This window comes from Bos mutus, chromosome 14 (genome assembly GCF_027580195.1).
Source record: "Bos mutus isolate GX-2022 chromosome 14, NWIPB_WYAK_1.1, whole genome shotgun sequence".
NCBI lineage: Eukaryota > Metazoa > Chordata > Mammalia > Artiodactyla > Bovidae > Bos > Bos mutus.
The window spans coordinates 57,549,740-57,577,288 of NC_091630.1; the positions used below are offsets into that span (position 1 = coordinate 57,549,740).

Here is a 27,549-nt window from a genome sequence, read left to right on the forward strand (position 1 = left end):
ACTCTTAGTGACCCCACGGACTGCACCGTGGGATTCTCCAGGAAAGAGTACTGGAGTGGGTTGCCACTGCCTTCTCCAGTGAATAGCACAGGGGATTAAAAAAAGAGAGACATTCTTTCAGTATGTGACCAGCTCGTTTGGGCTACTTTCTGGCCTTCTGCTCAGTTTCTTGAACTTTTCCTTAGGTCCCCACAGCTAAGGTGCAGGTGAGGGATTGCAGAGGAGTTTTGCAGATGACTTGGGGTTCCCTTTCTTTGGCAACCTCTTTGCTAGGATTGGGCTTCCTAGGGGCTCAGACAGTAAAGAATCCACCCACAAAGCAGGGGACCTGTGTTTGATTTCTGGGTTGAGAAGATCCACTGGAGAAGGGAATGGCAACCCACTCCTGTATTCTTGCCTGGAAAACCCCATGGTCAGAGGAGCCTGGCGGGCTACAGTTCACGGGGTCACAAAGAGATGGACACAACTGAGCAACTAATACTTGCTAGGTTTCCTCCTCTTAATTTCCAGCCCTGAATTCCGACCACTGATAATAACTCCCGATTGCATCATTGCCTCCCCTCTGCTTTTTCTAGTTGATGTGTGTAAGCAATGCTTGAACAACGTGGGGGCATAGTCTGCATAGTCAAAAATGTGCTATAACATTACAGTCAGCTGTCTGTATCGGTGGTTCTGGATCTGAGCATCAACCCATAGATCATGTAGTTAACTGTAGTATGTATTTATTGAAAAAAATTCACCTCTAAGTTCAGTCCTGTGCAGGTCAAGCCCATGTTGTTCAAGGGTCAGCTGTATTCTCTTTATCTACCAGCTGTTTCTTTTTCTCCCCAGTGGCTCCTTTTAAAGACAATCATTAGATCTACCTATAGAAGTGACAACCTTTTATTTTATTGTGATCTTGAGTATTAGATAATCTAACTCCTTATGACCATGTGTGAGATAAAATGGGAAATAAAATTGAAATGGGAATTCTAAATGTACAATTAGTGTATGTGTACACGCCAGTCAGGAAAGGTGATATTCTGGTAACAAATAGTCCACAGATCTCCGTGGTGCTTATAGACCATGGGGTGAGGATGAGTCAATGGCGACAGTCTCTGTCTCATATTAGCCTCACTTAGGGACCTCAACTGACGTCACCACCTCCATTCTCTGGAACAATCTCTGCTGTCACACAGTGGGGAGAAAATTCAGCAAATCATGCTCAGATCTTAAAGCTGTTGCCTAGATCAGGCACTTCATGTTCCCACCCATATGTCCTTGGCCAAAATGAATCCAGCGCTCCCGCCTGACTGTCCAGGACTTGAGCGACTGCAGTCCCACCATGTGGTCTGAGGAGGAAGCTGCAGATGGGACATCAGGGGTGACCATTTCAGTGTGATTCACAGGTTAAGAGCAGGGAGCATTCAAGTCTTTCCTGCACTGGTTCCAAATCACTGGTCCTGGAGTAAACAGTCCCTTGCATCTTGTTCTGAAATTGTGACAGAGATACTGTACAGTGGACTAGGAGCTGTAACTAAGAAAATGTAGTGTTGTAATAATCACTACACGATGCCCAGAAAGCTGCTCTTTTAATATCTGAAGCTACCGAGGTTTTCCCTCTGTCATCGCAGTTCGAAAAGTTAGAATTGTTCTCAGATAGTGGCTTCAGAATTATGCGAGACTTCCCAGGTGGCGCAGTGGTCAAGAATCCGCCCACCAATGCAGGAGACGCAAGAGATTTGGGTTGGATCCTTGGGTCAAGAAGATCGCCTGGAGGAGGAAAGGCAACCCACTGCAGTATTCTTGCCTGGAGAATTCCATGGACTGAGGAGCCTGGTGGGCTATAGTCCATGGACTTGCAAAGACATAACTGAGCAACTAAACATGCACGCATGACACAAGGACTTCCCTGCAGGTCCACTGCAGGGGGCGTGGGCCCCTGGTCAGGGAACTAAGATCCTGCGTGTTGCACAGTGCAACCAAAATAATAGAAAAGAATTATGAGGACATGGCATCACTCTTACACACGAGCTCTGCTCTCCACAGGCATTTCCCTCTTCATGCTTCCTTCCTGGTTCTCAACTGTGTCATGTGTAACTGTTTGTGTTTGTTAGTGAAGTTTTCAGACAAGAAAGCATCCCCAGGAAGAGCAAGGAGAAGAATAAAGGAAGAGTGAAAGGCACTGGAACTGCAGCAGGGAAGTTCTGTTCATCCGTGCCTGAAAGTGGGGCATCTGAGTAAACGCACAGAATTTAGCAGCTCTGTGGAGGCCAGCCAGGGAGTGTTCAATAAAGGACCAGATTCCGGTATGACCTGATGACGCTGGACAGCAGGACTGGAGGGATCGATTTTAGCTGCGGTGAAAGACCAGGTGCAGGCCTGAGACCTTGGCCTTGTTTGGGGGTAGTTGCCACTCGTGCTGATGGGCGGTCCTGGTTGCTCCGTTGGCGGTTCCCGTGTGCCCTCAGGAGGCTGCACAGGCGCGGAGATGCTGATACCTCTGAGGTTGTAGGAAGCACCACAAGGTCTGTGGTGCCCTGGCCTGGCCCCTCAGCAAGCAGCATCCACATCATCACTTCCATGCTCGCCTGGCTGGGAGGTGCTGGCCTATAGCTCTGCTTTGGTCTCTTTTCAACCATGTGCTGTAGTGTTGACTCAGAGGTGTCCGGCTTTACAAGTTGACACATCGCTCCAGTGAAGGACCACGGTGCCTCTCCTGGTAACACTGGCTTCTGCATTCAGCTGTCCCTTCAGACTCTGCATCTGTGTTCAGAGGTGTCCAGCTTTACGAGTTGACCCATCGCTCCAGTGAAGGGCCATGGTGCCTCTCCTGGTAACACTGGGCTTCTGCATTCAGCTGTCCCTTCAGACTCTGCGTCTGTGTCTCGAAGCCCTCTGCCCACCTCACCACCCCCCGCCCCCCCGATCACCCAAGTCACAGAATTCAGCTTCTTTACGGTTTTCCACAAGAGACTGACAGATTCCTCTATGCTGAAGATTTGAAGGATCTGGGGAAGGACTTAGCATCTTAGGTTGTTCAAAGTGAACTCTATTTAGCGTGTATTTTCTGTGGCCTCTGTTCTTCCATGCTACCCTCTCCCAAGGATGAGGGTGAAACTTCTCTGTTCCCAATTACCAAAGGCAAATTCCCCATCCTTAATCAATCAGGACAAACATTGAAAAATAAAAAAATCAATTACTGCTGATCAGTCCTTTGCAGTTTTAGCTGCCACTCTGAGCTGTTATCAAGCTGGGAACATCTTTTAAATCTATTTATTTATTTTTTGGCCCAACCGAGCAACATGTGGGATTTTACTTCCTCAACCAGGGATCAAACCCATGTCCCTTAAACTGGAAGGGAAAGTCTCAGGCCACCCCTTTTAAACAAGTTCCCTGACAAGAATTCTGGTGAAGACAATAAGCTAAGTAAGACTCATGCATTTTTAGATCATTCAGAGGTCATTTGAGATAACTTCCTGATTGTTCTTGGCTTTGTGAGATGTTTCTTTCCTGTGAATGAAGTGCTCCTGCATTTAAAAACAAAACAAACAACAAAAATACCCCAAACAACAATAAAAAAAGCATGTGTAATGTGAAAAATGTCCATCAGAGGGAGCACCAGCCCACAGATTTCAGCTCTAAATCGAGATTTCTGACTCCAGCTTCCTCTCCATCTTTGTTGAACAAAAGAAGGTGAAATTCTCAGGAATGCAGTGTTACATACAACACACACTGAAAGAGGATTAAACATATATTTGTGGTTATTTTTTATGTAGAATGTAAAATTGAATTTAGTAAAAGAAAAGGAGAACTGCTGATGTGAAATTTGCAACAGTTGTTTCTAAAGGAGGTGATGCAAGAGTGCAGCGTGGGGAGCAGGGGTGGGGTAGGCCTCTGGCTGGTGCTGTGGCCCCACATTTAGTCTTCATGTAGATTATCAGTACTGTTACTACTACTTCTACTACAACTACTCTAGTTTTGGACGGAGGAGTTTATTTACCTACTAAACCATCCAGATGGAAACAGGAGCAAGGCAGACATGCGTGGACCAGTTTAGGTCTAGATATTCACCAGATTGGACTATTTTTAAACATTTAACATGCAACTTTTTATCGCAAGAACAAAACAATCTATGAAAACTGACTTCCAGAATTTTCCAAATTATTTTTCAACACGTAATTTCCCCCTACATTTCTGTATCAATTTCGAGGGAGACAAGATGGTAAAGAGTCTGCCTGCAATGCAGGAGACCTGGGTTTGATCCCTGGGTTGGGAAGATCTCCTGGAGAAGGGAATGGCTACCCACTCCAGTATTCTTGTCTGGAGAATTACATGGACAGAGGAGCCTGGTGGGCTACAGTCCATGGCCTCACAAAAAGTCAAACACAACTGAGTGACTAACACTTTCACTTCACTTTCAAATTCACCCCAAATACCAAAACTTTACTTTATAACCTAGTTATATAAGAGTGCCTAAACTGATACTGTTCTCTAAGCCCAGGTTCATATCTTCCATTTAAAATCTGTAAGTATCTTTATTTTTTGGATCTTTTTTGATGTGGACCATTTCAAAAGTCTTCATTGAATTTGTTATAATATTACTTCTGTTGTTTTATGTTTTGGTTTTTTGGCTACGAGGCATGCCAGTTCTTAGCTCCCCAACCAGGGATCAAACCTATACCCCTTGCATTTGAAAGTGAAGTCTTAACCACTGGACTGCCAGGGAAGTTCCATAAAATATATAAGTATCTTTAAATGAAATTGTCTATGTTAAAGGTCTTCTGGAGAAAAAATTATGAGTTAAGCACCTATAACTCCATCTTCATTTCTGCTATAATGTAGCAGTTTATCATCTAACCTGAAAGGGTCTATCAGGTGGGAGAGACTGAGTTTCTTATTTTCTCAGAATACCTGACTGCAGCTCATGATGTACCAGCATCTCCGCTTCTTCATGAATTACTCCTCGCTGGGGAAGATTCTCACACAAATATTGGAGACCGCAGCCTGACCCAGTTTCAAGTCACTGAGATTCTCATGCACTGATACTCTTGAAGGTATTTTTCAAAATATGTCCATTCTTAAAATGCACTGTGTTTAACATTTTCTTGAAATTCATGCTTTTCTCTGTTGAAGATACTGATTTCTCTGAAAAGGCCTGATTGTTTTCTTCCCTCTTGAGTCTAAGACGTTTTACCCAACTGTAGCTGGAATGAAGGGCTGACCTTGTTTTCCTCGGTGATCCTGACGGTGTTCACTCACACGGTGTTTTCTCTTTTCCCTGTTTACTTATTTATTATTTATGCATGTTACTGGAGTATAGTTGATTTCTAATGTTGTGGCAGCGTGTCTTCTGAACTCCTGGTGTGGTGCCGGTGGATCCCCTCGGGGTGTGCGGTGCTGAGTCACAACTAGGTCCCATAGACCTTCCATCATGGTTTGCAGTCTTGATTCACGTCAAGGAAAGGGAGCTTCCTGCTCCACAGCCCCAGCCCATGGGGAGTCCAGCTCTTTCTCATCCAGGCTGCCGCTCTGCATCCCATTACCCCCAGAGCGCAGAGAGCTGGTAGCAGCCTGACCAGGCGCCATCCCACCCCAATGGGGGCGCTGACTGGGCATCCATGTACATCCACGCCCAGGGTTGTCATGACAAGTTTCTGCAAATGGAGTGGCTTACAGTAACAGAATATATTCTCATCACTCTGGAGGCCGGAAGTCTGACATCAGTGTCCCCAGGGTGGTTCCTTCCATTGGTCCTGATGGAGAATGCACTCCCTGCCTCTCTCCCAGCATCCTGCAGGGCTCTCGGTCGGTCTAGGCTTGTAGATGCTATTACTTCAGTCCCTGCCACTGAACTCGCATCACCTTCTTCTCCGGGTCCCAGAGTCTCTCCTCTTCTGTCTCTTCTGAGGATATTCTCACTGGATTTCAGGACCACCCTAATCCAGGATGATTTGAACCTCATGTTAACTACATCTGCAAAGACCCTTATTCCTAATAACGTCATATTCTGGGGTTCTGGGTGGATGTGAATTTTGGGGGGACATTATTCACCCAGTATACCACATGCACAATAATTCTGTCTGCTTGGGGCTGAAATGCCCACTAAGGGGTATCCAGATCACTTTGAGGATCCTTGCTTTAACAAGGCACATACCTTTTTGCAAATTCAAGATTTAGGTGGTGAAATACTTGTTATAGAAATGTTTGATCATTGGAAATCCATTCATGTCACCAAAGAAATTTTTTCATCAAACTTATCAGTGAAAGAAAAGACATTAAAATTGAAAATAGACTTTCATTTACGTTAAAATTTTTGTACAGTTGTAAAGTAATAAAATTTTTTTGTTGTATATTAGTACTCTTGCCTGGGAAATCCCATGGACGGAGGGCCTGGTAGGCTACAGTCCATGGGGTCACTAAAAGTCAGACACGACTGAGCGACTTCACTTCCACTTTTCACTTTCATGCCTTGGAGAAGGAAATGGCAACCCACTCCAGTGTTCTTGCCTGGAGAATCCCAGGGACGGGAAGCCTGGTGGGCTGCCGTCTATGGGGTTGCACAGAGTTGGACATGACTGACGTGACTTAGCAGCAGCAGCAGGGCAAGTAAGTTTTTCATCAATGGTGGTCATCAAGAAGTAGCTTTAGTCATTTTTAAAGGTCTTGATCAAGGATTGCATGTAGACATTTCAAGTATAAAGTCATATTTTAAACAATTATATTAGAAAAAACTTAGAAATACATCAAATATTCAAAAATGATATTTGAAGCTTAAATTTAGTATTTAAAAGTGTTCCAGATACTATATGGATTTTATAATAATTTTGTAATGTAAAAAAATCATGATTTTTTAAAATCAGGTTCCACGTAGATGCTTCTAAATCCTTTCTAGTTTTTCTCAGAGTATAAGACAGTGTTTTTGCTATGTGAGTCAGAACTTGAAAAAGATGTAACATATCACCTTAAGAACTTTCTATGCATAAGCAAATGCATGTATTTATTAATGTTCAGTTCAGTTCAGTCGCTCAGTCGTGTCCAACTCTTTGCGACCCCATGAATTGCAGCATGCATACATATATACACACATTTATCACATATATTTATAAAATTATATTTATGTAAAACCATACATTAATGTTTTTTAAATTGTAAGCATTTATAAAAGTCTATATGTTTATGCAAGTGGATTGATAGTACACATATAATGCAAAAACTGGCCCCTTTTCTTTAAACAGAAAGTTTAGTTATCTTTTCTTATAAGTATGCTTAGAACTCTGTTATTTTGAAAAACGACTGGGCAGCGTTCTATATGGTATGGCTGTCGTCAATGCCCTACATTTTGTCAGTCTCCTGTTAATAACATTTAAGTTGTCTCTAAATTTATTTCACTTTTGCTATCACCATTAATGCTTCAGTAACTATTTGTGTAGAAATCTCAGTAGAATAAATTCCTAGGAGTGGAGTTGTGGCATCAAAGTCTGTGTGACTTAAATTTTTTATGGATACAGGAGTCCCCCTTACAGTCCTGTGTACAGGTATACACAGCAGATGTGTTGCAAGACCTTCTGAAACTACAGGTAGTACAGATCCCTGGATATACTGTGTTTTTTCCTATACATACACACTGATGATAAAGTTTAGTTTATAAATTAGGCACAGTAAGGGATTAACAAAAGTAATAATAAGTAGGGCTTCCCAAGTGTGCTAGTGGTAAAGAACCCGCCTGCAAATGCAGGAGACAGAGACTAGGGCTCGATCCCTGTGTCGAGAAGATCCCCTGGAGAAGGGCGTGGCAACCCACTCCAGTATTCTTGCCTGGGAAACCCTGTGGGCAGAGGAGCCTTGCAGCCTGCAGTCCCTAGGGTCACAAAGAGCTGGACACAACTGAAGTGAATTAGCACTTAGCACAACAGTAAGTAGAACAATTTAACAGTATATTGTAATAAAAATTATGTGAATGTGGTTTCTCTCAAAATATCTTGTACTGTACTCATCCTTCTTCTTGAGGTGATATGAGATTGTAAAATGCCTGCATGGTGAGATGACATGGGTAACGTGGGCATTGTGACACAGAGTTCGACCACTGCTGACCTTCTGATAATGATACATCAAGAGGATCATCTGCTTGGGTTGATCCTGGATCACTGACCTGTGGTGATGCCGGTGGTTGGATGTCAGGTGTAGACAGTGTTGATCCCTGGGTCTCCTGGGTGGGACTGAGCATGAGATTTCATCATGTTGCTCAAAACAGTTTTCACTTTAAAACTCATAAATTGTTTATTTCTGGAATTTTCCATTTAGTAATTTTGGACTGCAGTTGAACTGGAAAGAGAAGGCACAGATGGGGGCAGGGGCGGGGGTTGGCCGTACTATGAAATAACCAGCAAACTTTGGCACCAATTTATTCTCTCACAGTTAAGAGGGAGCTGGTTTTACCACCCTGTTTCCAGCAGCCTTTTAAATTGTTGATCCGAGAGATGAAAAGTGCTATCTCCTTTCTTTCTTTAATTATAGTTGAGAAAATAAAAGGGAGAAATGAGAAATGAGATTGCTCATATAGATAATTCAGTCAACAGTCACCTGTTGGAGATAACATAAGAATGTCACAGAGATTTAGCTCTTAATTGTTCTATGAGTCAGTAAGAAATGGGGCGTGGGGGGAATTATAAATACATTTCATAGGAAAACCAACTTTGTTTTCACTTAAGGGGTGTTTTAACCATTATTGTAATGGACGCTGACAATGAGCATGGTGTCTGTCACTGCATGGCCAAGTAACAGAACTCAGATCATGGAACTAGGAGACCTGGAGAATTGTTATATATATGTATGTAAATTTGACCTCATATCATCTTTTGTATAATTAGTAGTGTTATTGCGGCAAATCATTGAACTGTGTGTCTATTTCCTCATGAGTGTAATGTACAGGGTTAGGACCTCAACACCTTAAAAAATGTGAATTTAGAAACGTCTAAATTCAGTAAATATCATTATTGATGAGGATTTCCAAGATGAGAAATTGTTCCTACCTTAACTCTCCAGTAGGTGGTGATATTATAACATTCAAAATAGTGCAGGAGTCAATATTTCAGATTTAGAAATATTCTTTGCCACTGTAGTAAAATTTTAATGTTATATACAAAGAGTGCATTTTTAAATTTATTATTTTGCATTTAATATATTCACTTTAGTTGTTTAGTTGTGTCCAACTCTTTTGCAACCCCATGGACTGTAGCTCTGTCAGGCTTCTCTATCCATGGGATTTCCCAGGCAAGAATACTGGAGTGGGTTGCTGTTTCCTTCTCCAGGGGACCTTCTTGACCCAGGGATTGAGCCCAAGTCTCCTGCATTGCAGGCAGATTCTTTACCACTGAGCCACCTGGGAAGCCCAATATATTCACTTATGATTGTTCTTTTAATGTCTATAAAATCAGACTCCAAATCTAATTACCACAGACATGATTTCCAATCTGTTGTAGTTTCTTTAATTCAGTTCATTTTATAAATAGTTTCAGTTTTAATTAATCAGTTTGTTTAATTGGAAGACTAAGAGTGGATACAGATTGAACTTTGTTTATCCTGTATAAACTAAACTGTAGTACTAAAACTGTAAAATTCTGTATAAGAAGTTATTTGAAGGAGAGCCTTGAATAAGGTCCTTGGATATCTTTTTAGAAAGTCATCTTTTAGTGACTGTATAATATACAGAAAACCAAGGACATTGAAAGTTCACGGAAATTGCAAGATTTCAATTTTAAGTTGTATAATTTTCAAAAAATAAATTTCATATATGCAGTAATGGCAGAAAATAAAATGTCATGTAATAAAACAGCAAGAAAAGCTTTGCATAAATGTGTAGTCATTTATCTTTTAACATATGACATATATTAAAGAACTATAATAAAGTCTTATTAGGAAAAATAAAGGAAGACACTCATAATTTCAGAGACTAAAAATAGTAAACATGAAAATACCATTTAAGGTAAACATAGACTAAATGTAAATATTTATTAAGAGCCTGTATGGAATATTTTATACAACTTGACAAGTTAGTAGTGAAAATCTTTCAGAAAAATCGTCAAGCAAGTGCATAAAATCATTTTTTAAAGATCATAATAATAAGACTTCATAAAATAGATGGGGAAACAATGTTTTCTTGGGCTCCAAAATCACTGTAAATGGTGACTGCAGCCATGAAATTAAAAGACGCTTACTCCTTGGAAGAAAAGCTATGACCAACCTGGTGGTGGTGGTTTAGTTGCTAAGTTGTGTCTGACTCTTGTGATCCCATGGACTATAGCCTGCCAGGCTCCTCTGTTCATGGGATTCTCCAAGCAAGAATACTGGAGTGGGTTGCCATTTCCTTCTCCAATGACCAACCTAGACAGCAAATTAAAAAGCAGAGACATTACTTTGTCGACAAAGGTCCATCTAGTCAAAGCTATAGTTTTTCCAGTAGAGTTGGACCGTAAAGAAAGCTAAGTACCAAAGAATGGATGCTTTTGAATTGTGGTGTTGGAGAAGACTCTTTAGAGTCCGTTGGACTGCAAGCGGATCAAACCAGTAAATCCTAAAGGAAGTCAGTCCTGAATATTCACTGGAAGGACCGATGCTGAGGCTGAAACGTCAATACTTTGGCCACCTGATGCGAAGAGTTGACTCATTGGGAAAGACCCTGATGCTGGGAAAGATTGAAGGCAGGAGGAGAAGGGGATGACAGAGGACAAGATGGATGAGATGGTCGATGGACATGAGTTTGAACAAACTTCGGGAGTTGGTAATGGACAGGGAAGCCTGGCGTGCTGAAATCCATAGTGTTGCAGAGTTGGACATGACTAAAGTGACTTAGTAGGTATGCACGCACAGCTCCTTATATCATATAAAAATATCTATCTTAATACAAGACACTTCTACAAAAATTGACCCTGATGAATGCCACTGATGAATGCTGCTGCTACTGCTGCTGCTAAGTCGCTTCAGTCATGTCCGACTCTGTGTGACCCCATAGATGGCAGCCTACCAGACTCCTCCATCCCTGGGATTCTCCAGGCAAGAACACTGGAGTGGGTTGCCATTTCCTTCTCCAGTGCATGAAAATGAAAAGTGAAAGTGAAGTTGCTCAGTCATGTCCGACTCCTAGCGACCCCATGGACTGCAGCCCGCCAGGCTCCTCCATCCATGGGATTTTCCAGGCAAGAGTACTGATGGATAACCAACACTAATTCTTAATATGTAGGTTAGAAGACTTAGAGTCATTTTGTGCTACTTGGGAAAGCAACCTTTGAAACTTTGCTTTGTCTTAAAAAAAAAAGAGAGAGAGAGAGACTTGGGTTAAGAATAAGGAATCAGAGAATAAATTGTTGCATGATGTTTCTTTAGCAAGACATAATCTTACTGTAAAATTTTTAAGTAGGTGAGACAATGCTCTTAGTTGATTTAGGTGATTATTATCTGAAATAAAGGTTAGAAAGGCTGTAAATTTAGGTTTTCTTTTTTTAAAGAATTAATAAATCCTAGCTATCAAAACCCTTCCTACTTGAACAAGGGAACCTAATAGACTTGGATAAGTGTATTTAAATTCTCATAATCTGGAACTAAATAGATAAAGATAATAAGGGATACTTACATACTATTACAGATTTGGGAAAAATTGAAAGGAGAAAGGAGTCTAAGAAAACCAAAGTCTAATTTTGTTAAGTGCAGAGAGGTGCGTGCAGGCACGAAAGTGATCCTCTGTCCTGAACACAAAGTTGGGCCACTTCTCCTAACCTGCTTTGAGGGTCATGTGGGTGCGAGTGAGTTCAGCCTTTCAAGTCAGCCTGAGAAAACCTCCTGTGTGATCCTCACCTGCTTTCTCCACCCACTGGCCAAGTGCAGAGGAAGTAACTGGCCAAGGGCGCTATGACCTAGGGGATGCTGGAGCCATAGTTGGAAGGAGGCTGGTCGTTTAGCTGATGCTTACCTGGAAAATTTGTGTTCAACTTTGCACAAATGAAATATGAACTTTTTTGTGAAGTTTTGGATTCGTTTTACAACAATGAGTGCTCCTTATTCTAATACATGTTACTGAATTTTTATTTCTGTCAGATAACAGTTTTTAGTTGAAATTAATGTATGATTGATATTTTACATGTTACTTTCTTCACTTAAGAAATTTCCATGAACTTGCCTTCATATGTGAAGAATGTTGACATACTAGTGGATGTGACAGAATTCCAGCTGAACTATTTAAAATCCTAAAAGATGATGCTGTTAAGGTGCTGCACTCAATATGCCAGCAAACTTGGAAAACTCAACAGTGGCCACAGGACTAGTAAAAAGTCAGTTTTCATGCCAATCCCAAAGAAGGGCAATGCCAAAGAATGTTCAAACTACCATACAGTTGCACTCATTTCACATGCAGGCAAGGTTATGCTCAAAATCCTTCAAGCCAGGCTTCAGCAGTATGTGAAACGAGAACTTGCATATGTACAAGCTGGGTTTTGAAGAGGCTGTGCAACCACAGGTCTAATTGCCAACATTTGTTGGATCATGGAGAAAGCAAGGGAGTTCCAGAAAAACATCTACTTCTGCTTCTTTGACTATGCTAAAGCCTTTGACTATGTGGATCATAACAAACTGGAAAATTCTTAAAAGAGTTAGGAGTACCAGACCACCTGAATGTGAGTCAACAAGCAGTAGAACCCGGGTGTGGAACAACGGACTGGTTCACAATTGGGAGAGGAGTACAACAAAGCTGTATATTGTCACCCTGCTTATTTAACTTCTGTGCAGAGTACATCATGTGAAATGCCAGGCTGGATGAATTACAAGCTGAAATCAAGATTGCCTGGAGAAGTACCAATAATCTCACATACGAAGATGATACCACTCTAATGGCAGAAAGTAAAGAGGAACTAAAGAGCCTTTTGATGAAGGTGAAAGAGGAGAGTGAAAAAGCTGGCTTGAAACTCAACATTAAAAAAAATCTAAAATCATGGCATCTGGTCTCATCACTATAGAAGGGGAAGAAGTGAAGCAGTAACCGATTATATTTTCTTGAGCTCCAAAATCACTGTGGATGGTGAATGTGGCCATGAAATTATAAGATGCTTGGTCCTTGGTAAAAGGCTATGACAAACCTAGACAGTGTATTAAAAGGCAGAGACATCATTTTGCCAACAAAGATCTGTGTAGTCAAAGCTATGGTTTTTCCAGTAGTCATGTACAGATGTGAGAGTTGGACCATAAAAAGGGTTGAGTGCTAAAGAATTGTTACTTTCGAGTTCTGGTGCCAGAGAAGACTCTTGAGAGTCCCTTGGATGGCAAGGAGGTCAAACCAGTCAATAAATCCCAAAGGAAATCAACCCTGAATATATATTGGAAGGTCTATTGCTGAATCTGGAGCTCCAATACTTTGGCCACCTGATGTGAAGAGCTGACTCATTGGAAAAGACCCTGAGGCTGGGAAAGATTGAAGACAAAAGGAGAAGGCGGTGGCAGAGGATGAGATGGTTAGATCGCATCACCAACTCAGTGGACATGAATTTGAATGAACTCTGGGAGATAGTGGAGGACAGATGAGCCTAGCATGCTGCAATCTATGGGGTTGCAAAGAGTTGGATACGACTTTGTGACTGAACAACAGCAGTAACAACACTTTTGTATGTAAAGAAGGTTGACATGCTAACCATCTTTAACACCATATTCCTATTTCATATTGGTAATATTTTCTTGTATTACTTTTCAAACTCAACTGTTTGTCATTAAGTTTCCAATTTTTTACCATAAGTTATGCTTCTCAGTACTTCTATACCAATTATTTTGGGGCTTTACTCAAAATGAGTAATGTGGTCAAATAAATGAATGGTTGATAAGGATAAATGTGGTCAGTGGCTATCACACACTCTGTGAATTCCTAAAAATTACTGCGTTGTGCAAAACTGTGTGATAAAAAATACGACCCATTAAAGAAAAAAAAAGTTGACCTTGACTAAAATGAAAACTTCTACTCTGTGAAAAATGCTGTTTAAAGAACAAAAAGATAAGTCAGATTTTGCAAAAATATATAAAGAGTTCTTAAAGCTCAACAATAAGAAGCAACCCAGTTTAAAAAATGGGCAAAAGGTGTGAACAGACACCTCGTCAAAGAAAATACACAGATGGCAAATGAGTGTATGAGAAGATGCTCACCATCATATATTATTAGAGGATTGGAATTAAAACCGGCTACAGCTACGTATCAATTAGATGCCTAAAATCAAAAACACTGATTGCACCCAATGTGGGCAAGGGTGTGGAGCAACACGAACTCTCCTTTACTTCTTATGGGGAAGCAAAGTGTTATAGCCACTTTGGAAGACAGTCTGGCCATTTCTTACCAAACTAAATGTGCTCTTATCATGTGATCCAGCAGTCGTGTGCCTTGGGTTGAAAACTTAATTGCACTCAAATGAATTGAAAACTTATGTCCATGCACAAGAAAACCTGCACACACTCAACAGGGAGGGGATTTATATACACATATAGGTGATGCAGGCTTCCCTGGTAGCTCAGCTGGTACAGAATGCGCCTGCAATGCAGATGACCCTGGTTCATTTCCTGGGTCAGGAAGATCCCTTGGAGAAAGGCATGGCAACCCACTCCAGTATTCCTGCCTAGAGAATCCTCATGGACAGAGGAGCCTGAAGGGCTACAGTCCATGGAGTAGTAAAGAATCAGACACAACTGAGCAACGAAGCACAGAACAGCACAGCATAGGTGATTCCTGCTGCTGTACAGCAGAAACTAATACAACATTGTAAAGTAATTATACTCCAACTAAAAAATTTTAAATTAAAAATTTAAAAACCTGCACACAAATGTTTATAGCAGGTTTTCTCGTAACTACCCTAACTTGAAAGCTGTCAAGATGTCCTTCAGTAAGTGATTGGAGTCAAACTGTGGTACATTCATGCCATGGAATATCATTCAGCAATAAAATGAAATGAGCTCTCAAGCCACAGAAATACATGGAGAATCCTATATGCTAAGCGAAAGTATACAGTCTGAAAAAGCCACACACTGTGTGAATCCAACTGTGTAGCTTTCTGTAAATGGCAAAGCTCTGGAGACAGTAAAGGGATTAGTGGTTGCTAAGGGCTCAAGGGGAGGCCAGGATGAATCAGCGGAGAACAGGGGATTTTTGGAGCAATGAAACTATTCTGAATGACACTGTGATGGTGAATACATGTCATTATACATTTGTCAGAACCCAGAGAATGTACAACACACAGAGTGAACTGTAGACCTCTGTTAATAGTAACAATAATGTACCAGTGCTAGCTCATCAGATGTAATGAGGTACCACGCTTAATGCAAGGTGCTAGTAATAGGGCTGCTGTGTGTTTGGGAACTCCATGCTTTTTGCTCAGTTTTTCTGTAAATGTAAAATTGCTCTAAAAAATAAAGTCAATTCAATTAAAAAATGAGCAAACAAAACAACAAATAAATACAACAGGGCAAAAATGGGATTAGGGGCATGATACTCAAATATTTTATGAATGACATACATGAATTTGATAGCTAATAATTTTGAAATAATATTAAAAGCAAATTCCAGGCATTGTTTTACCTCTCCTGTGTGTCTGACCCCATGGACAATAGCCTGCCAGGCTTCTCTGTCCATGGAATTTCCTAGGCAACAATACTGCAGTGAGTTGCCATTTCCTTCTCTAGGGGATCTTCCCTACCCAGGGATCGAACCCATGTCTCTTGCATCTCCTGCATTGGCAGGCAGATTCTTTACCACTGAGCCACCTGGGAATCCCCATATGAGTACTCTATTAATATTTATTGTATTTTAATATTTTGCATTTATTATATTTTTAAAAATCTGGGTAATAGTGTTATAGATCATGGAAATACTGTTTTTATAGCTTCAGATCAGATCAGTCACTCAGTCGTGTCCGACTCTTTGCGACCCCATGAATCGCAGCACGCCAGGCCTCCCTGTCCATCACCAACTCCCGGAGTTCACTCAGACTCATGTCCATCGAGTCAGTGATAGCTTACTGTATGAAAAAATAATGCTGATATTTATAAAAGAATAAAACACAAACTACTAGTGATTAACCAGAGAAAAAGAAATAATATTTTAAAAATCTTTTTGTTAAGAACAAAATATTCAAAATACTAAAATTGTCAATGTTGGTGTTACAAACAGCTGGATTTATTTTTTGCTGCTCATCTCCATGACTAATGTATATTCATAATTAGAGATGTGGATGGGTGTGGCTTGTACATCTGCTGCATAGAGGTAGTTGGTAGATAACTGATGAGAGTGTGTGTTTTGTGTTTTCCTACCAAATTTAGCGGCCTTCCCTGGTGGCTCTGTGGTAAAGAATCTGCCTGCCAAGGCAGGAGATGCAGGTTCAATCCCTGGGTCGGGAAGATACCCTGGAGAAAGAAATATCAACCCACTTCAGTATTCTTGCCTGGGAAATCCTGTGGAGAGAGGAGCCTGGTGGGTTACAGTTTGTGGGGTTGCAAAGAGTCAAACATGACTCCCTGACTAAAGAAAAATTACCACTCAGTTTATCTGATGCAGTATTTCTGGTGTTTCCTGCAGACATAAGGAAATCTCGATTATGCTCAGATTGTTCACAAGTTAAATAACTAATTGTGCTAGAAAAAATGTGATTTTCAAAGCCAGCATTTAACCAAAGGAGCTGTAGTATTAGAAGGCTTATAGAAAACAGCATTCTTCTGTTCTACCCTGTCCATTCTCTTAACTCTGGCCTCCAGATCTGTGACTTTACACACTTGTTGTCTCTTTCTTTAGGTAATTAGGTCCATTTAATTTATTTTTTAAAGTGCTTAAATTGCTATTTCTTCAGTAGTAAATTTTAAGATTTTTTGATGTAGGTTTCTCTGGTGGCTCAGCGGTTAAGAATCTGCCTGCAATGCAGGAGATGTGGGTTTGATCCTTGGATCAGGAAGATCCCCTGGAGGAGGAAATGGCAACCCACTCCAGTATTCTTGCCTGGGAAATCCCATGGACAGAGGGGCCTGCAGGCTTCAGTCCATGGGGTCGAAAAGGGTTGGACGTGATTTAGAGACTAAACAACAACAACAACAACAATTTTTAAAGTTTTAAGGAATTTGTTACAATATTGCTTCTGTTTTATGTTCTGATTTTTTTGGCTGTGATGTGTGTGGCATCTTAGCTCTGTGAGGAAGGATCACACCCAAACCCCCTGCATTGGAAGGTGAAGTCTTAGCCACCGAGCATCCAGGGAAGTCCCTCGTAGCAAACGTTACTACTGCACACACACAGCCTTTTCCCACCTCTCACAACCGCCTCCACATTCACCAGTGGTCGTGTGGATAGACACTCCGTGTTATCGTGACTTTGTAAATATTGTCTGACATTAAGTCAAGTGGTTTACTGTGAATATCTTTCTTTTCCCATAAAATTTTTGTCTTTTAACTTTGACTCTTGTTATTTGCATTTATTGTGCTTGGTTTTACAGCTGTGTCCGTGGTAACTGAAATTTATTTGATTTGTGTTTCTTTCCTGCCTCCAAGAAAATGACATTATTTGAATGAGTTCTCTCTATATATTCAGAATGTTAAAGTTTTATTAGTTATGTTGTCAGTTTGGAAATTTCATTGCTTTCTTTTTAAAAACATTTATCTGTGTCATTTTACACGTGTATCTTTCTATTTTTTCTGACACAGGTTTAATGTTTGTTTTACACTTTAACTCATTTAGAATTTATTATGGTATATGATATGACATTTGGATCTAATTTATTCTTTCTTTGTACCAACATCCGGTACTCCAGACATTTCATTGCCAGTAATTTTCCCCTCATTGGCCTTGCTTTATTTGTTCATTTTTAGAATTATGTCCAGTTAATTGGTCATGTCATTTGTCCTCTCAAAGCCTGTACGATTGTCGTAGAATTGGTGGTTTGTCAATAATATCTATCCTGGGATTCTCTTTCTACTCAGTTGAACTTTATTTCCTGGAGTACTGTTTTCATGCTGGTGACTCTATTTCCCCAGTATCCCCACTATTTAGCAGTTGGATCGCCCCCATTTTCCTCGCTCTGCCACCATCTGCCGAGTCATCAGCTGGCAGTCGAGTTGGTTGTGCTTACAGTTCTCCCCCCTCATCTGTAGTTTGACTTTCTATAGTTTCAGTTGCACATGGCCAACCACAATCCAGAAATATTAAATGGAAAATTCCAGATATAAACAATTCATAAGCTTGAAATTGCATGCCGTCCTGAGTAGCCTGATGAAATTTCGTGCCACCATGGTCCTGCGTCATCCCTTTGTTGGGTGTCTCCTGCCCGCTGTCGGGGTTATCAGATCGATGGTCGAAGTACCTCAGGGCTTGTGTTCTAGTGACCCTGATTTTACTTAATAATGGCCACACAGTGCAAGAGCAGTGAGGCTGGAGGTTCAAATATGACAAAGAGATGCTGTGAAGTACTTCCTTTGAGTGAAAAGGTGAAAGTTCTCAACTTATAAGGAAAGAAAAAGATCGTACACTGAAATGGCTAAGATCTACGATAAGAATAGATCTTCTATCCGTGAAATCGTGAAGAAGGAGAAAGGAATTTGTGCTGGTTTTGCTGTTGTGCCTCCTGCTGCAGAAGTTACGGCCACAGTGTGGAGGAACGCTTGGTTAAGATGGGAGAAGCATTCAATTAGTATGATGAGATTATTTTTCTGTTTTACTATGAGGTAACTTTAATGGCAGTAAACATTTAAGAAGCAAATAATATGCATACAAGATATAAATGTAAAAAAATAGAAGTAGTGAATTGTAGGGTTAAATTTTTTCATATATGTATGTGTGAGTGTGTGTATGTGTGTGTGTGTGTATGTATGTGTGTGTGTGTTAAATTGCTTCAGTTGTGGCTGACTCTTTGTGACCCTATGGACTGTTGCCTTGCAGACTCCTCTGCTCATGGGATTCTTCAGGCAAGAATATTGGAGTGGGTTGCCATGCCCTTCTCCAGGCGATCTTCCCGACCCAGGGATCGAACCCACATCTCTTATGTCTCCTGCATCGGCAGGCAGGTTCTTTACCACTAGCGTCACCTGGGAAGCCCATTAGAAAGCTGTAGTTTCTTTCATTATGTTCACATACACACAACTTTTTTGTTTTCTCATCAGGGATCTTTGCCGACACATCAGATTTTGTGACTCCCAGCTTGCCAGATCAGGTGTGACACAGTATTGCTCACTTCTACCTAGAAGACGGTCTCAGAGGGTCTTGCACAGCATGTGTCAGCTTTACAGCTCTCTTATCTTTCTCTGTCTTGCAGAATTGTACTTTTAGGGATGTTTTTCTTCTCATAGCGAGACACACAGGAAGTTCAAAAATACATCTATAAATGTACTTCTCAGAAAGTGTTTTGGCATGCAGGATCACTGATTGGAAGCAAGCTCTCTCCTGACTGCAAGAATATCCTGATTAGATGGCGTTATTTCCTTTGTGGCTTAAATAACCATATATTAATCTGAATTTGAAATCCTGGGTTTCAAGCTCTTTTTAAGTTGTTAGAAATTGCCAACCACTAGCTCAGTAACAGGGGTAAAGTGAAATTCATTGTTTGGTTTTTGAGGTTGCAGCATAAATGAAACTTCAGGAACAAAAGATAAATTTGGCTTTTGTTGCACCAACTGACGGAAACTGCTCAGTCCAGTGATAGTAGCAGCAAAAATACACAGTTAAGATGATAAACCAAGGTTATGATTGAACAAGTAACTTCACAACAGAGGAAAACTTTACAGGGTCACTTCACAGCCCCATAAGCATTCAGGGTAGGGTTATATTTCTAGGGAGTTTCTAGTCCCTGTTATTTAAAGATGAAGATCTGTTTGCTTTTAAAAAATCTATTTAATTATTCAGCAAGGTTTTTGACATTCTGAAAGAACTTACCACAATGTCACAAAGAAATAGATTCTTCCAAGACCATATTTGGAGGGTGACTTTACAAAATGATCCCACTTTCTTAAAATGCCCCTTCCTCTCCATCCTCCAACAATGGACCAATCCCTTCATGCTTTCTCTTGCTAAGCTCTCATTGGCACCAGTGGAAAGCTTGCACAAAAGAAGCAAAAGGTCTGGACTTTGTTGAAATGGAGTCACTTTGTACATATGTAAAAACTACATCAATTTATTTTGTGAAGCCGAAATGACTGTTTAGGAGCCAGAAGAGGTAGGAGTAGTGGAAAGCAGCATTTTGGTGCTCACACGTGAATCAGCATATGTCTGCATGATGTTGTTGTTCAGTCATGTCTGACTCTTTGTGACCCGATGGATGGCAGCACTCCAGGCTTCCCTGTCCTTTATCTCCTGGAGCTTGCTCAAACTCATGTCTGTTGTGTCAATGATGCCATCTATCACCTCATCCTCTGCTGCTTCCTTCTCCTGCTCTCGGTCTTTCCCAGCATCAGGGTCTTTCCCCACCATCAGCTCTTTGCATCAGATGGCCAAAGTATTGGAGCTTCAGCTTCAGCATCAGTCCTTCCAATGAATATTCAGGACTGATTTCCTTTAGGATTGACTGGTTTGATCTCCTTGCTGTCAAGGGACCCTCAAGAGTCTTCTCCAACACCACAGTTCAAAAGCATCAATTCTTTGGCGCTCAGCCTTCTTTATGGTCCAACTCTCACATCTGTACATGACTACTGAAAAAACCATAGCTTTGACTAGACGGACCTTTGTTGGCAAGTTGATGTCTCTGCTTTCTAATGCACTGTCTAGGTTAGTCACAGCTTTTCTTCAGAAACATTAAAATGTTTATTCAGATGCATTCAGAATGAAGGAATATGATAATTCAGCTGACTGGGATGGTTTAGCAGCAGTCAGGCATACAATTTCATTATTTTTTGATAATAGATATCTGGTTTATAAAATAGTATAGTAGTTTTTAATGTATCTGGAGGTATAGTAACCACCATTTGAAATAAATATATGTGATTGTTAAATGTATTGTATGTACACAGGATTTGTGAATGACATGAAGGTATTTAACAGAGCCCTAAGAACCTGACTGGAGAAGGCAATGGCACCCCACTCCAGTACTCTTGCCTGGAAAATCCCATGGGCGGAGGAGCCTGGTGGGCTGCAATCCGTGGGGTTGCAGAGTCGGACACGACTGAGTGACTTCACTTTCACTTTTCACTTTCATGCATTGGAGAAGGAAATGGCAACCCACTCCAGCGTTCTTGCCTGGAGAATCCCAGGGACAGGGGAGCCTGGTGGGCTGCTGTCTATGGGGTCGCACAGAGTCGGACACGACTGAAGTGACTTAGCAGCAAGAACCTGACATTCTTAACGATTTGGAACATAGGCTGCAATGCAAAAGTAAGGAAACATGCCTCTGACTGGCAAAATCCCTGGTGCTTTGTCATAAGATACGTGCCTTTTGCAGTAAAATTGCATGTAAAGTACGGGAGAAGGTGTGGAACATCAGGGTCCAAAGTCTTGATAATAAATGACGGCGGCCCAGCAGCTGGGGCCACTTAAGACAAGGCAAACCATCCTCTGTGTTGCAATGGCCCTAGGAGCTCTCAAAAGCATAAACATGTTTAGTGAAGTGCATTTGTTTCCTGTTTGCTAGTTTGGTGGAACAGAGTACAATAACCAGTATTTTTAATGTTGGAATCATCAAGAAAGTGCACGAACTTTTTTTTTTTTCTCAATATGCTCAGACATGAAAGAGTCAGACATATTCTTTTTTTTTTTTTTTCCAGACATATTCTTTAAAGTCTTGGCTTCATGTGGAACACTCTCTGAAAATGGCAGGGAAATGAAACATTGATTTATTTAAAAGAGAATTTATACATTTTCTATGCTGTCCTAAGTCCTTCTGAGAAGTAGACGTTTTCTAAACAAGCGATGCTACATTTTTTGAAGCTTCTGCTTTTTTTCCAAATAATTTTCATCTTGTGTGCATGAGTGCACAGCCACTCAGTTATGTTTGGACTCTTTGTGACCCCATTGACTGTAGCCCACCAGTCACCTCTGTCCATGGGATTTCCCAGGCAAAAATCCTGGAGTGGGCTGCATTTCCTTTTCCAGGGGATCTTCCCATTAATTCTAGGTCTCTGACCCCCATTACATGTGACCTTAGGCAGTGTAATTAACTTTTTTTGATAATTTCCTGGTTATGCACACACACACATGCCTACACATGCACACACACAAACACACCCACCCATTTCATAGAACTGTGAAAATTAGATACTGTGTCTGAACATTTTGTGTATATTGGTTTTGAATGTTTGCTTATCTGATTTATGTATGATATAGCCAAGAAAGGAGGGTTTCTGTGGCTGGTTCCACATTACATGTCTGGTGGGTGCTGAGTCCAGGTTGGATGCTGGGTGACCTAAATCTGTTCCACAGGTTTCTGCTGCCCTGGGACTTCTAACTTTTTCAGTTTCATGATTTTCAAGCTTTCTGAAGTCATTAAATCTGTTTTATGGATGTTGTTGCTGTTTAGTCACTAAGATGTGTTCGGCTCTTTGTGACCCCACAGACTGTAGCCTGCCAGGCTCCTTTGTCCATGGGATTTCCCAGGCAAGAATACTGTAATGGGTTGCTGTTTCCTTCTCTAAGGGATCTTCCTGACTCAGGGATCATACCCATGTCTCCAGCATTGACAGGTGGATTCTCTACCACTGAGCCACCAGGGAAGCCTGTTTTATAGATGACCAATGTGTAAAACAGGTAAAACCAGGCTTGCTATGCTGAAAGTTTTGAGGAGCTGAAACCCTTAACCCCACTTTCTTGTCCTAATAACACCAGGCCTCTGCAGAAGGGCTAAAAGGTCTGGTTTGGTGTGTGCTTTCTCTTAGTTATAGTAGATATCAATACATATTTTTTTTTTTATACTTTTTTCCTAGTTTTCTTCTAGTTTTATTGAGAAGTAATTGACATACATTACTGTATATGTTTCAGGTATATAGCATAATGGCTTAATTGACATATATTGTGAAATGATTACAATAGGTTTAGTTAACATTCATCATTTTTGTATAGATACAATAAAAAGAAAATAAAAAAATTTTTTCCTGTGATGAGAACTCTTAGGCTCTCCTCTTTTAACAGCTTTATATATACCATACAACAGTGTTAATGCTGTATATTACATCCTTAGAACTTAGTTGTGTTATATCTGGAAGTTTGTCCCTTTTGAACACTTTATCCAATTCCTTTTCTCCCCACTGATCTCTTTTTCTACGCGTTTGGCATGGTTTCTCATTTGTTTTTTTGTTTTGTATTTGTTTTAGATTTCATGATGAGATTTTTAGGTGAGAGTATACAGTATTTGTCTTTTTCTGTCTGAATTTACTTCACTAACACCTTCAAGGTCCATACATGTTGTTGCAAATGCATATTCTTAAGAACTCATCTGCAGGTTAGGGTTGATGGATAAAGATAAGTTTTTTCAAAATTGAAGTAAGTTTGATCAGTTAGAAAACTGAAACTAGAAAACTAGACACAGAGAATCTCATTATATGTGTTTTCTCTGTACATTTATATAAGCACATCTTATTTGTCATTTAAACACTTCTTTTCTAATGCTAGGTTCCTGCTAGTTATGACAAATTGTGTCCACTTTAGTAATATTTTAATTTTAAAAAATTTTTAAACACATTTATTTTGCTCTCCTAGGTCTTCGTTGCAGCATGTGGGATCTTTAGTTGTGCATATAAACTCTTAGTTGCAGCATGTGGAATCTAGTTCCCACACCAGGGATCAAACCTGGGCTCTCTGCATTATGGAGAGTCTTAACCACTGACCACCAGGTAAGTCCCCACGTTAGAAATGTTTTAGATAGCATTTGAAACTCCAGAGGTTGCCAACATCCATTGGATCATCGAAAAAGCAAGAGAGTTCCAGAAAAACATCTATTTCTGCTTTATTGACTACGCCAAAGCCTTTGACTGTGTGGATCACAACAAAATTTGGAAAATTCTTCAAGAGATGGGAATACCAAACCACCTTACCTGCCTTCTGAGAAATCTGTATGCAGGTCAAGAAGCAACAGTTAGATCCGGACATGGATCAATGGACTGTTTCCAAATTGAGAAAGGAGGTACGTCAAGGCTGTATATTGACATCTTGCTTATTTAACCTGTATGCGGTGTACATCATGCGAAATGCTAGGCTGGATGAAGCACAAGCTGGAATCAAGATTGCCAGGAGAAATATCAATAATCTCAGATATGCAGATGATACCACCCTTATGCAAAAAGCAAAGAGAAACTAAAGAGCCTCTTGATGAAAGTGAGAGAGGAAAGTGAAAAAGTAAGCTGGCTTAAAACTCAGTATTCAAAAAACTAAGATCATGGCATGCAGTCCCATCACTTCATGGCAAATAGATCGGGAAACAATGGAAACAGTGACAGACAATTTTCTTGGGCTCCAAAATCACTGCAGATGGTGACCACAGATATGAAATTAAAGGACACTTGCTTCTTGGAAGAAAAGCTATGACCAAGCTAGACAGCATATTAAAAAGCAGAGGCATTACTTTGCTGACAACGTTCTGTGTAGTCAAAGCTGTGTTTTTCCAGTAGTCATGTATGAATGTGAGAGTTGGACCATAAAGAATACTGAGCAGTGAAGAACTGATGCTTTTGAATTGTGGTGTTGGAGAAGACTCTTGAGAGTCCCTTGGACTGCAAGGAGATCAAACCTGTCAGTCCTAAAGGAAATCAGTCCTGAATACTCATTGGAAGGACTGATGCTGAAGCTGAAACTCCAATATTTTGACTGCTTGATGTGAAGAACTGACTCATTGGGAAAGATCCTGATGCTGGGAAAGATTGAAGGTGGGAGGAGCAGGGGATGACAGACAATGAGATGAATAGTATCACCGACTCGATGGACGAGTTTGAGCGAACTCCGGGAGTTGGTGATGGACAGGGAAGTCTGGCGTGCTGCAGTCCACGGGGTCGCAAAGAGTCGGACATGATTGAGTGACTGAATTGACCAAACTGACTGACTAAAACTCCAAAGGAGTATCTATAGTTGCTGACAGGATGGAAGATTTATTTAATCTCCATTATATGTCACTGCCATGTCTTCTCTACAAAACTGTAGCATTTTTATGCAGTTGAAAGTGCACTTGCTGCTCCACAGAAGCCATTCCTTGATACACTGTTACCATGCGTTATCACATACACTCCATCCTTTCAGAGAGATGCTGTTTGTGTTTGAAGCCACTGGGAACTGGAAGTCTTCAAAGAAAGTTACACACATTCAGGGTGGACCAGCTGTGCATAAAGATCTAATCATGACGTTCTCTGAGTTGAAGCCTTGTGCCCAAATGACAGGAGAAAGCAGACAGCATTATGAGAATACAGTATTGCCATCCCAGTCTGCCACTGCTCTTTATTCTTTTACATCTTGTCTTTCAAGTCTTTCTTTTGTTAAATAATCTTAAACCTTACTGGGGATTAGTATATTATGTTAACTGACGGCTGTATATTCTAATACAGGAAAAAACAAACAACTCTCCTCCCACCCTCCTAGCTAATACTAGGTCATTTTAGAAGACACAAGATGGAAATTACTCACACAATACCCTATTTTCAATTTACTTTTGCACTTTTGGAAAGCCCTGAGAATTCATGTTTTATGCATTTGTTCATAAAACATTCACTGAGTGCCAAGTATCTACAGAACTAAGCTGAGAGGTTTAGAGACATACTTAGTTTGAGTCTTTGATAAGTGGGAGGGAATACACACAATTAAAATACTTGCAATTGATGGCAGCTGTGGCTGGTGCAGTGACAGAGGACTTTGCAACCTCAGCAGAGCCTTGGGAGGGAGAGTTTCAGGGAGCCTTGAGAGTTTTGGGGAGAAGCTGATAGGTGAATAGTGTTAAATGTGAGAAGCACTTTGTCACAACCAAGGCCATGGTCAAGAATTCAAGGCTGGGAAGGCAGGTAGATGTATTGAGGCCTTTGTAGTTCTCTGGGAACAGCAGAGACTTGAAGGGTTGAGGACATATGTTTGGTGAATAGAAGATAGTGAGCACCATGGGGTTATGCAGTCAGGATCTTGATGTACTTCTGACCATTAAAAAAAATTAGCTATTTTCACCTTCACGGAAGTGAAAACACTGCCAAAACAGTGGTCATGGCAGATAATGCTAAGTGTCAGCACAAGTGAGATTTACTCTGGGAGGGGTTTGTTGTCATTCAGTTGCTAAAGTTGTGTCTGACTCTTTGCGACCCCATGGACTCCAGCCTACCAGGCTTCCCTGTCCCTCACTGTCCCCCAGAGTTTGCCCAAGTTGCTGTCCACTGAACTGGTGATGCCATGCAACCATCTCATCCTCTGTCCCTGCTTCTCCTCCTGCCCTCCATCTTTCCCAGCATCAGGGTTTTTTCCAGTGAGTCAGCTGTTTGCATCAACTGGCCAAAGTGTTGGAGCTTCAGCTTCAGCATCCGTCCTTCCAATAAATATTCAGGGCTGATTTCCTCTAGAATTGATTGGTTTCATCTCCTTTCTGTCCAAGGGACTCTAAAGAGTCTTCTCCAGCACCACAGTTCTGGTTACCACTCTGGGGGTTTAGATAACTGCAGATTCAGTGTGATGATGATTAGTTAGTCAAAAATAAGAGGTAATTTTACCCAAAGTTTCCTGTGTGAGATGATTCTAGACAGCAATAGAGGGACTATTTCTGCTGTGGTCTGCCCTGTAAGATCACATTTTTTTTTTTTTTTTTTTTTAATGTGGGACCATTCTTAAAGTCTTTATTGAATTTGTTACAGTATTGTTTCTCTTTTATGTTTTTTTTTGGTTTTTGGCCATGAGGCATGTGGAATCTTAGCTCCCTAAGTAGGGATCAAACCTGTACCCCCTGCCTTGGAAGGCAAAGCCTTAACCGCTGGACCCCCAGGAGGGTTCCGTAAGATCACCCCTTGTGTGTTACATTGCATCCAGTTCTGATCACTACACTTTAAGAAGGATTTCAGCAATGGGATCATGTTTTTCTTTTTTTAATTTTATTTTTTGAAAAATACCAACTAAATGGGTTATTAAAAGTCTGAAAACCATGAAACTTTGGAAAGCCCTGAATAGTTAACCAGAATCTCTGGAATGGAGCCCTGGCATGTGTAATTTTTAAGAAGACTCTGTTGATTTTAATTTGGAGGCAGGGTTGGAAAAACTAGAAGAGATAAACTGTGTTTCATTTTTCAATTTCAGTTATTTGTTTTTGTTCAGTTGCTCAGTTGTGTCCAACTCTTTGCAAACCCATGGACTGCAGCATGCCAGGCTTCCCTGTCCTTCACCATCTCCCGGGGTTTTCTCAGATTCATGTCCATTGAGTCGGTGATGCCATCCAACCAGCTGGTAGCCATAATAAAATAACCAAATTAGTGTATTTTGTAAGAAAAGCATCACACTAGCTTATAAATAATATACATTTAGTAGCTTCTCATCCTCACATGATGGGGAAAGGACATGTGTTGATGTAGACATTTGTTCCCAGATGTCAAGATCCCCAGAAGTTGAGCCTCACTGGCAGTGAGCTCTGTACAGAGATTGGATTGTGT

At 40.8% G+C, this 27,549-nt stretch overlaps 1 long non-coding RNA gene across 1 annotated transcript in view; it reads left to right on the forward strand.

Annotated features, from left to right (window-relative positions):
• Nucleotides 1-27,549, forward strand: part of LOC138990759 (uncharacterized) — a 43,993-nt gene that overhangs the window by 4,922 nt on the left and 11,522 nt on the right. The window contains exon 2 of the long non-coding RNA XR_011466860.1: nucleotides 4,889-5,036. This is a non-coding gene — a long non-coding RNA (uncharacterized lncRNA). The remainder of the gene's footprint in view (nucleotides 1-4,888; nucleotides 5,037-27,549) is intronic.